Genomic DNA, 12,312 nt, shown 5'->3' on the forward strand with positions numbered 1-12,312 from the left:
TGATGCCGACTCGTGTTGTATATTATTTGTGTGTATAAAATATATATATATATATATATATATATATATATATATATATATATATATATATATATATATATATATACATATATATATATACATATATATATATATATATATATATATATATATATACACGGTTCTACCTGACATAGTCGAAACCACACAACACCGACAACGACATCACCGACACCACATAATCGACAGTGCATTAACACGAAACCTCACATACCCGACAACGAAATAACCGACGGTACACAAACACGAAACCCCATACACTGCACACACCACAATAACAACAATAAAAAACAAAACACATCCCCATTCCACAAACCACACACACAATACAAGCACACCAAAATCCTTACAAACCCACACTACTTACATACACAACTATCGACAACCCTAACCCTAAGGTCCGTCACTATCGCACATGTACCTAACCCGCTCCCTAACCCTAACTCACTTAACCCGCCCCTATCCCAAAGTCTATCCCTACCGCACACTTACCTAACCCGCTCCCTAACCCTAACTCACTTAACCCGCCCCTATCCCAAAGTCTGTCCCTACCGCACACTTACCTAACCCGCTCCCTAACCCTAACTCACTTAACCCACCCCTATCCCCACAGACCGTCAATATCCACACTTACCTGACTCGCACCCTAACGTCCGTCACTACCGCATACTCACACAGTCTTTTCCCATGTCGGCATCCTCGGCGTCGGTGTTGTCATCCATCATGTCGGTCTTCTGCATTGTCGATGTTCTGGCACTCGCGATTCGCGTCGGTCTTCTTCATTGTCGATCTTCTGGAGCTCCGGATTCCGTTGTCGGTGTTCTAAGCTGTCGACTAACTCAGGTAGAACCATATACACACACACACACACACACACATATATAGTTCACAAATAGAGTCCAGCACTAAAAAACAGTCTTCCAAAAGAATACAGGTAGACTTAATACGAATAACCGAGTCAATCAATCAAGTTGCGATAAACAACTTTATCTTTCCATGAATATGGCAGTCTTCACCTTACAGTGGATAGCAAGCAATCGAACAGCACAAACACAAACCGGTTTCGCCCCCTGGTGTCCTCAGTGGAGTACAGTCACAAATAATCTTTCCCTTAATATATAAATGTTTTTAAGGTTGTAGACACATAAAACTCACAAAGACCAAGCATCAACACTAGAAAACACAAAACTACATTACAAATAAATCAATTATATAACATATTAAATATAATCTAATATCAATATGTAATGCAGTTTCTATACCTGAATTTTACCTCTACCAGATAAATATTAAATCAGTAGAAAAAACATAAACATAAATATAATATACTGGTGTCACTAGTTATATCATAACCATTTACCAATATTCATTTAGGCCTGGCTTATATAAAGCTCATAAATTAATAATCCATAACCTTTCCTTTCTATCTAAAATAGAGTGCTTAGTAATATCTGACAGTTCTTTACCTAAAACAGTGTCTATACCTACAAATACAAAATGTGCAGTTAGATGTTCCAGTTTAGGTTTATAAAGTGCACACCTTTGTCTCTTACAGTTAATATCACTAAGATGTGTAGCTATCCCGGTCTTAAAAGTCCTGGATGTTTGTCCAATGTAAAAATGCTCCACATTGACAGATAGCCATATAGACCGCTATGGATCAGTCGAAAACCATGCTGAGTGGGTATTAAAAGGTTTTCTAGAAATAGGCGGCATAGTAATTGTGCATGGTTGCATTTTTCCATGATTTTTGATAATAGTGAGTATAGCTATAGGCCTAAAATTGGAAATTTCTGTAGATGTACCTCTTTTATGGATGGAGATGGTATAGAATTTTTTCCAGATGGATGGAACAGTGATAAATTGTTCACTGTCTGAATCTAAAGTAGATATGGGGTATGCAATGGAACAGGCGGCTATTTTTAGCAAGTATGGCAGCAAGCTGTCAGTAGAAGGAGAGCATGGCTTTAGGGTATGAAGAAATTTGTTGATCTAGGCGTTTGATACAGATTGAAGAGAAAAAGTGATTTGTTGGGGATTGGGGTGAAGTTAGGAAGAGCTCTAGAACCAGAAGGCAGTAATTTACATGTCTACTTCACAATGTCGAAAACCGACAATATCGAAAGTGCAGAACATCGTGCAGGTAAACAGAAATCTCTGTAGGGGGAGATTTCCATTTACCTCAATGTAGTGCGGTCTTGGAGTTAGAATATTTAAGTAGGGGGGTGTGGTGGGTGCAGGGGGGCTTTCCCCCCTGCCTACGCTAGTTGGTTTTTATTTTTGTTTGTTTTTTTTAACGTTATTCGATGTTTTACTACATCGATCACTAGAGGCCGACCTTTAGTGATTCAATGTAGTAAAATTTCGATAACGTGATATAGACGCTTAATTTACTAATCGTGTTGATGAAAAAGGAATTGAACTGGGTGGCTGTTTCTGTGGGAGACAGGTTAGGATCAAGGTTGGGAATTGGTGGGTTACCTGGATGTAAGATGTGGTTAATTGACTTCCAGATGTCCCTGGGGTTATTATTTTGATTAGAGGTGGATTGTGAGTAGAAGTTTCTTTCATCAGATTCTGTCATTTTTTAGTTTTGTTTCTAAATTCTTTATATTTTTGTAAGTTTGAAGGAGATTTTGATTTAGTCCATTTTTTCCACGCTAGATCTGTGACATGGATAGAGGAACGAGTGGTGTTGGTAAGCCAAGGGGCGATTTGAGATTTAACTCATGTTCAAAGAGGGGCGAGAGTTTTGAGAATATTTAAAGAAAGTTAACTGAAGTATAGAACAGCATCTTTAGTAGGGAGTGAAAAGAGTGAAGACCAGTTAATGGAGGATAGGAGGCTATTTAAGTATTCTGAGTTGAAGTTGGTCAGTTTACAGAAGGTTTTAGATTTGAGAGTACTTGTAGTGTGGGAGGTGTATCTAACTACTCAGATAGGTGCATGGTCGCTAAGAGAGTCAGATAGTGATTCAGGTTTCTGGTATTTATTGGGATGAGATACTAGTATCCAGTCAATAATTGGGTGTGAGTTTGAAAGTTTATTTAGGTGGGTTAGAGTTGAGATGACCTGTGTGAAGCCATAAAGGTTTATACTTTGACAAGGGGAGTCTGTTTTAAAGGGATGCCAATTTATGTTGATGTCCCCTAGGATAGTTGTTTCTGTTGTAATGTTCTCTGAGAACCAAGATAGTATTTGCTCTAGGAGGGAGATATTATCACCAGGAGGTATGTACATGGCGGCCACAGTTAAGATAAGGTGTTTGTTGCGAATTACATTTACTGACGGAATTTCAGCACAGGGGAAGGGAGGTAGAGAGGTGTTAGAAGAGGTTACTGTGAGATGGTCAGGATGAAGGATAGCTACTCCTCCACCTTTTCTATTTATTTTATCCAGATGTAGTATGTTATAGCCAGGTGGGAGAATGTTGTTATCCGAGTTATGTTGTTTGACCCTGGTCTCTGTAGGAATTAGAGGGAGATATAGGAAAGTAGTTTGAGTTGACTGAGGGTTGAGAGGTTAAAGTACAGGTAGGATAGTTGCTGTGTGTTGAGCCTATACAGTAAGGTAGTACAATATGGAAAGTAAGTATAGGAAGAGTGCAGGGAGAGACATTGGTTGGTTGAAATGTAATCGGGAGGAGGGTAGTGAATAAAAGTGTAGATGACTGTATTGCTGTAATGGGAAGTATGGGGAGTGACTTGGTGTAAGGTGTAGCAACTGGTTAGCTATAAAGGAAATTATGTCAGGGGTGGGTGGGAATAGGGGGTTAGGGTGGGGAATGAAGTGAGCCTGAGCATAGTGGGCTGAGCCAAGGAACTCAGTTCAGAGCAGACAACACTGTTAATGGGAGTGAGTCAGGAGAGACCCAAGATTATCAAAGTACAAATAAAGATTTAAAATCCTGCAAAGCCCAGTATGGCATCTGAAGTGCACACTTCCAAAACCAAAATGATTGAAGTTACCAGTGATGATGAGAAAGAGAAACACTGCTTAGAAACGCTGCTTAATCATTTCCAAAGGACCCAAAGGCATACAGCAGATCTTTATTAGAGAGGAAATTAAAGGATCACTCACTGTCATTTGTTAGGGGGCAAAGGCTCTGTGTATAGTTAAAGCAGATGTCACATCTAGAAAAAAAAAATAAACAAAAAACTAAAAAACAAATTTTCTTCCAGACTTCCAAAGAAAAGTAGTGGATGTATTTAGATTTTTTACCGGGCCTGTTTACAGCCATAATGGCACTTAGGCCACCATTTTAAGGGCCTACTTCTACCATTCGTACTCCTCCTCCTCCTCCTCAAAAGAAACACTTAGGAATAAGTGGATTAGTCAGACTTTGGTGAGCTGTCCTTGGTCTATTCATCTCAGATCCATTTGCTAGTTCAAGTGGCCTCAGATGGTGAAGATCCTTCTTCTCCCAACATCCCAGTTGAAGAAGCTTTATTCAGAAAAACTGCTGTTAACTTGATGAATCATTTTGTATAGTAATCTAACCTGATTTCTGATGTTCAGTAGAGATGTTCTGACCTCTTGGAAATAGGCACCCCTGCTCCTGCACCTGTAACTTTTGATCTGGAGGCTTTCTTTAATACCTTTGCATCCACTTCCACTGCACCGGATTCCCAGCCAACAGCTCCTAAAAGGTCTGACAGGTTTTATAATGTACCTGTACTATTCTGTACAAAAACCCTGTGACCTACCCTTCTGTGTTTTCCATGTCTACAGGCAAGCCCGTCTAAGTTTCAACTTACTGCCAAAGCTTTTCTTTCTGATAAAGATAGCAGGTCACTGGACAGACTGGGGAAAAAGGTTTGGTCTTCTTCTCTCGCCATCAAAGCTCAGATGACTATACTTACTGTCTATTCTGGGCAATTTAAATAAAACATTCTCCTCCCAGGAGGAACCTGTTAGTAAACATTAGGCCTTATCAATGGTGGTTCAAGCTTTACAAGTATATAGAAAGAGCATTAAATCCAGATATAATGCAGTAGAAGATTTCTCCAGAGCATCTGCAATAGGTTCTGTGATCAGGTGGTATGCATGGCTATGTCCTCAGTTCCTTCCAGAGGATATTAAGGCAAACTTCTAGACTCTCTCCCTTAAACAAGGTCCTTTTGTTCAGACAGGATTTTGCCAGTCTTTTCAAACAATTGCAGAAACAAGGTAAAGTTATGAAGGACTGTAGACAGATGTTTATTACTTCTGTCCAAGATACCAAAGGAATTACCTTGCCAAACCTACTTCCTTCACTCACGTGGAATTCAGGCCTTTTAATAAATCCAAGAAAATGCCTATGAAAATATTTCAGTACAAGACAATCAGGGATTCTCATTCTTGGAGGTATCCTTACCAGAAAAGTCTGCCAGACCACCATCTGTCCTCCTCCCCACTACTTAGTCCATCCCTCCTCCTATGTAAAAGGCTCACCTCCGCTCTAAAAAAACTGGCTACCCATCACTTCAGACAAATGGGCTGTTTCAGTCATTCAAAATGGTTGCAGAGTGACCTGGAAAGATGTGCCTCCATTTATTGGCATCACTTCTCCTCTATGAAACCAGGTACAATTGCTCTATCCTATCATTCAAAGCTTGTTCAAACAAGTTACAAAACAACCAGTGCCTCCACAGTGTGGGGGAAAATAGTTCCATTCCAGACTATTCTTCCCAATAAAAGGAGACTGATTCTGGATCCCTCCAACGTCACACCTTTCTTTTCATTCCATCTTTCAAGATGCTGTCCTTGCAAACTTTGTTTCCATTCATTCTCCCTCAAACCTTCCTGGTGTCTCTGGACCTAGAGGATGCCCATCTCCACATTCCTTTTCACCTTACTTACAGGAAATTCTTGTGGTTTTCTACTTCCTCATCACACTTTCAGTTCTCTGCTTTGCCTTTTGGACTCTCTACAGCCCCCAAGTATTCACAAAGTGGCTCACTCTAGTCATAACTTACTGCAGGACTCATTGAATTCAGATTTTCCCTTACCTAGATGACTTGTTAATACAGGCATCCTTTCAGCAGATACTCTTGGCTTATCTTAAATTCACCGCTGTCCCTTCTTCAGGCTCTGGGTTCACAGTAAACATGATAACGTCAGCAATGAAACCAACCCAAGACCTAATCTTCTTGTGATGCAGAATGGACACCAGAGTAAATAAGGCCTTCCTTCCTCCAAAGTGCACAGCATCATCACTTATTTCCGTTCTCTTCATTCCTTTACTACAGGTGAGTTCCTCAAGGCATGGGGATTCATGGCAGCAACCATTTCCATGGTCCCCTTTGCCAAACCCAGTATGAGGAAGATCCAGTGGTACCTGAAATCCACTTGACCCAACATTCCCATCCCCTGGACACACAGGTTCCTCTCCTACCGTGCCTGGAAAAGGAAATACTGTGGTGGATGCCACAGATAAAGCTCAACCTGGGTTTCCCCTTCAAACTGCAGTCAGCACAGCAGGAGTTGCACACAGATGCACCAGATGATGCATGGGGAGCATGTATAGGCAACCTGAGAGTTCAGGGGTAGTAGGTATACAAGCCTAATGTTAGAGTACATCAGTCTGAAGGAGACATGTGTAATACAGGCCCTACATATCTTCTTCCGTTATTGGAAACCAGGTCCCTTAAGAGTGTTTAGAGACAACACAGTGGTCATGTGGTACGTAAGCAGAGGGCACAAGATCTTAACATCTGTGCATACTGGCTCTTTTTGTCATCGAACAGGCCACAAAAGCAAACCTGTTCCTCCAAGCAGTGTGCATGCCCTCACAAGACAACATACTTGCATATTTTCTAAGAAGATCAAAAGAAGATCCTTATGAATGGATACTGAACAGGGAGGTCTTCCTAGACATAGTCCACAAGTGAAGGGTGCCTCATACAAATATCTTTGCCCCATCGACAACAAACAACTTCTGCTGTTGCCCCATCGACAACAAACAACTTCTGCTGTTTTGCACCAAGACCTACTGTCCTCATGCTTGGAAAACTGACGCAGTCTTGCTGGTGACTCCCTTTTGACCAAGGCAGCACTGGCTTCCCTTTCTCTTCCACCTAACCAAGGACCATCACCAGAACCTCCCCTCCACAGTGGACTTGCTCACACAACAGAAGGACTTGGTACTGCACCCCAACCTGTCATCCCTCAACCTGATTTTGTGGATAATAGGATTCTAATTCCCTTCAGACTCAAATTTTTTGAGGGCATACTTAAGATTCTCCAGGAAGCAAGAAAATCTGCTATCAGGAAGCCTTGCATAGCAAAATGTAAGAGATTTACTATATGGTGTCCGACTTGAAAACAGGACCCAGGATGGGATAATACCCCACTCTTCCTCTATTTGTGTAAACTGTTGCAGTCTGGCCTAGCATACACATTTAAGACACACATTTCAGCCATATCTGTGTGCCTGCCTCTGGATCCTCCACTTCTTGCCAGACTAATGTTAGAACAGTCCTTAAAAGGTGTACTCCATCTGAAACCTCCAACGAAGGCTATTCCTCCTGTTTTGGACCTCAGTTTTGTGCTGGAAAAACTCACTCTCCCTCATTCCGATCCAGCAGTAACAGCCTCTCTTAAATTTTGTACTTTGTAAACTGTTCTGGTAGCCCTCACTTCCAACAGACAAGTTTCCAAACTGCATACCCTTATGGCAACCTCTCCCTTCCTTATTTTTCATAAGGATAGTGTGTCTTTATGGGCCAATCCCTCATTCATGCCTGTAGTAGTAAATTAACTCTTTATCAGGCCGTAAATCTTCCCACTTTCTTCCCTAATCCACAAAATAAGGGAGAATTCTATATTCCCTTGATGTGCATAGGCAGCTCAGATTTTACCCGGATATGACTAAAGATATCCGCAAGTTTGACCAATTGTATGTCAGTTTCAAAGAGTTCAAGTTAGGAAGCCCAGTTTCAAAACAAACTTCTGCTAACTAAATTCCTAAATCCATTTAGGCAAATCCTTACTCTTTCTAGTAAAGACTCATTCTACTAGCGCAGTGGCTTCATCGGGTGCCTTTTACAAGGAGATTGGCTCTAGAACAATTTTAGAAGCAGCTACTTGGTCTTCTGTGTATACTTTCACCAAATCTTAGAGTGTTTGCCTTTTGTAAATCCAGAACTGCTTTTGACAGGTTAGTCCACTCTGGAAAACTAGACAATTCTCTTCTCTTCTCTCCCTTCCAACCACCCTTCATACTTCTTAAGCTAGAAAAATCACCCAACAGTTTGGAATACTGCAACAGTGGTCCATGGAATGGCATAGTCCAATTGTGTAAGAACTTGCTATAACAGTAGATGTCCTACTTATTACTGTTGCAGTATTCCTTCCTTTCCTACCATCCCCCTTATTTAATTATTCCTTACTTTTTCTTCATGGGCTAAGAAAGATCACGGTTTTTCCACCTCTTCTCAGTTTATTTTCTCAAACAGGCCTCTTCAGGCTTACTGGCTTGGAAATAGTTTGAGGATTTGCACTCATATGTCCACTTATATACCCTTACATACTTCGGATGTATGAGTCTATAGAAGATTTTGGCTGCGGTACTGTGGCTGGATGACTAGTTTATATGGCGAGATGACCCAACAGTTTGGAATATTGCAACAGTAGAAGTAGGACATCTCCTAGGACACAACTACACTTTCTTTAACTGTGCTTCCAGGGTTGCATTTGAGGGAACGCCATTGGAAATTATCTTTGTCAATGTGATACCTAACACATTACCATTAAGAAAACTAATAAATGTATTAGACAGCCTTTGAGTGAGTCCTAGGGTGAGACCCTGGTAATATACATTGGCTTGGCAGCTCCAGAAAGTAATAGCAGTTGGATCCCACTATTAGGAAAAGATGGTTACCAGTAGATTATTTTTAATATTTATGTAAAACCCTGACTTCATTATACAAACATAATTGGTAAGTTGAAGGGATATAAGGAATCTTAGCAGGGCTGGAAAAGTAATTCAATCTGGGGGTTCCTCGATTCACTGTAGACATATACAAAAAGGTATGAGAGAAAAAACTTTAGAAGAGTACATTGTACGAAGGTAAGTATTTGCAACAGTAGAGGTAGAAGGGGACCAGTGTTAGCCCTAACTGATAACTTAAAGTTGAGCAAGCAACAGAAAAAAAGCAGCAAGGAAGCCGACTAATGTACAGGCATGTTAAAATGTTAAACTGCCATCACTGTAGATCAATGTGTGTGTATGTAACTTTAAGAAGCTATCCAGGGGCTTGCACACGTGTATAAATAATGAGCATGTGTGAGCCTGACTGCCATTTTGTAGTAAGCTGTTGATGTAACCATGTATGTATGTAAGGTCTGTCTATTAGCCAGTTGTTTGTATTTTATGATGCTGCTATCCATCCTGATGTGTTTCTATTATTAAAGCATCTAAACAAAATATCCCACCTGCTTGTCATCTATGATAGAGAAGGACGAGTGACATGGTGTCAGAAGTGGCATGTCTAAAACGACTTAAAGCCAGGATGGAATCCAAATTCTACAGTTTGAGTTAGAAAGGCACTTGGTTGGAACTGGAGGAATATAGAGGAGTGAGTCATCCCTACTTACTGTACGTATACTTCGCAAAACAGGTCAGCAATGAATTTCAGATGTTAAACTTGCTTAGCACTATTTCTTATTTGCAAAATGTGAAACAAGGCGTACAGAACATTCTAAATTATATTCGCATAAACTGATATGTACGATATTGTATAAATATTCGAATTGCAACAGAAAATGTTTGGAATAAAGTCCGAATTGCATAAAACAAATAAAATAAGAGGAAATGACCGCATTTTTCAATACGTGCTTAGCGAATCCGTATTTTTCATATTAGTCAAAGATATCCAAGTTATCAGAAGTATATAAAGTGTTTGCATGTTTGTGCAGTGTTACAGTAAAGTTATTTCACAAAATACAGCCATTACAGAGCATATTTCGCAAAGTACAGTATTTCAAAGAGTTTGTTGTGCATTTGAATGTTATTGCAAGCTCAAAAAACAGTTTGATGTTCATCGTGTTACCCTGCTGCAGTCATCACACTTGGGTTATCCTGCCGTCAGGCGGTCCCGCAGTCGGCCCGAATTCCAAAGTCATGGTCCGGCATCGGTTGCTGTCGCTTCTTCCCTGACGTCAGTGCGTCATGGATATATAAGAGGCATCCAACGCCATTTTCTTCAGTCTTTCTTGCTGCGCGGTGCCCGAAGCAGAAGCAGTTTGCAAGTGCCGGTCGACCGACACCTGAGATTTTCGATTTGAATTTCAGTCCGAAGTCTTCAGTGAAGCTAAGTACCCCATTGGGGAACATTTTCTTGCCTCAGTCCAATATCAGAAAAAGTTAACAATTGCATTTCTTGTGGGAAGCAAATACCTCATAAGGACTTCCATTCCTATTGTATTTCTTGCCTAGGCTCAGACCACGACGTCACAGGTTGTCGGTTTTACGCTAGATTTAATAAACGCACTATCAAACGCCGCTTTGACTTCGCACGGCATTACTTTGGTAGGAAATTCAATTATATCATGCCGTCGGAGCAGCCGACGACCGCAATTCATAAAAAACACGCAGTTCATAAAAAACGCAAGGATAAGGACAGGCAGCCTAGGAATAAGCCAGACCCCGAGGCCTCAGCTGGGCCTGTCGCCAGTTCTCCGGTTTTCAGTGCGGCGCCTACGCAGCCCCTAACGACCGCAGAGCTGGAACCCCAGACAGCTGCCGACTCCCAAGCAGAGTCTACTAGGACAACGCAGCCATCTACCGACACTGGAGCAGATTTAGACACCGGTGCTGAGGAAACACCTTCAGTTGCAGAAGGTGTCTTCAGACCGACTACACTCACCATTAAATCTTATGCTAAGCTTAAAACTCCTTTAAAACCTAAGAAAACTGTTCATCAGTCTACAGGTCAAGGCCCCATGCCTAAGAAACAGATGCTTAAAATGGCTGAAGATTTAATTACCCTTATCAGGGGTTCCCATCCCCCTCCTGATAAAAGGCCAAGACAAGAGGAGGATTATGTATCCTCTGACCAGGTTTCTCTCTCCTCAGATTCTTCTGAGGAACAGGATTGCACTTTTCCACCTTATGAGGATTCTGATGCTGAAGACTCTATTCCCTCAGCATCTCCCCCTGAAGACTACTCCTTTGGGTAAACATTACATACCATGAGGGAACATTTCCACTGGGTAGGCCAGGATTACTCAGATTCTAAGAAAAGGCTCCGAGAGTTCCTTCTATTACCCCAGCACAGACCTCTTGCTATTCCTCCTGTTTTAGATATTGTGGATGATGTCTACTTGGAGTCTAGTTTAAATCCAGACTCTCTACCTCCTGCTCCAGCCAAACCAGACAGATACTACAGAGTACCTGACTCACACAAATTCCTTTATAAAAGCCCTGTAGCTGACCCAGAAACCATATCCCAGGGTCCTAAGGGAGCAAAGGCTTCTATGGCTAAAAATCCTGTGCCCTCTGAAAGAGATTCCAGAGGCCTAGATAGATGGGGAAAGAAAATATACACCTCTGCAACTCTGGCTATGAGAGCATTAAATTGCCAGTTTCACATGTTGAAATATCAACAATTCCTGATGTCTCAGTTAAAACAAAAAATGAGCACACACTCGGAACAGCCTGAGTTCAAGGAAATGCAGGATCTGTTGCATGCAGCTGAACAAGTGGGCAAGCATACTTTACAATGCGGATTTGATTCACTGGAAGCTTCCTGTAGAGCAGCTGTTACTGGCTCAGTCATTCGTAGACATGCTTGGTTAAAAGAGCAAACCCTCCCTGACCATGTTAAAGCAAAATTATTAGATGCACCTTTACAACAAGATGTATTATTTGGTGTCAAAGCAGAAGAGGTTTTAAAGAAAATTGAGGATAAGGCTAAATCTATGCAAACGGTCAAGGATTTCTTGCAGGTACAACCCCCTCGCTTCAGCAGAAATTGGCCAACAAAAAATTGGTCCTTTCCATCTTCAGACAGATCACAGAGGGGCAAATACAGACGCCCAAGAGGCAGAGGTCAGTCACAGGGTCCTTAAAACCTCGCCAATGGGGTTCTGCTACCCAGAAAGGAGGAGAAGACAGGCCCCAAGCTAGCAGAAGGCAGACACAATGACTCTATCCTCAAACTACCAAGCAAATCTCTCCTGGCAACACCCTTGGGAGGAAAACTAGCATTTTTTTGCAGACAACTGGCACATCATCACAAAAGACAAATGGGTTCTACACATTGTCTCTCAAGGATACAGATTCCACTT

At 41.3% G+C, this 12,312-nt stretch overlaps 1 protein-coding gene across 8 annotated transcripts in view; it reads left to right on the forward strand.

Annotated features, from left to right (window-relative positions):
• ATG10 (autophagy related 10) overlaps nucleotides 1–12,312 on the forward strand; it is an 861,182-nt gene that overhangs the window by 326,670 nt on the left and 522,200 nt on the right. The window lies entirely within an intron of this gene.

This window comes from Protopterus annectens, chromosome 2.part2 (assembly GCF_019279795.1).
Source record: "Protopterus annectens isolate FY-2018-M chromosome 2.part2, PAN1.0, whole genome shotgun sequence".
Classification (NCBI taxonomy): domain Eukaryota; kingdom Metazoa; phylum Chordata; order Ceratodontiformes; family Protopteridae; genus Protopterus; species Protopterus annectens.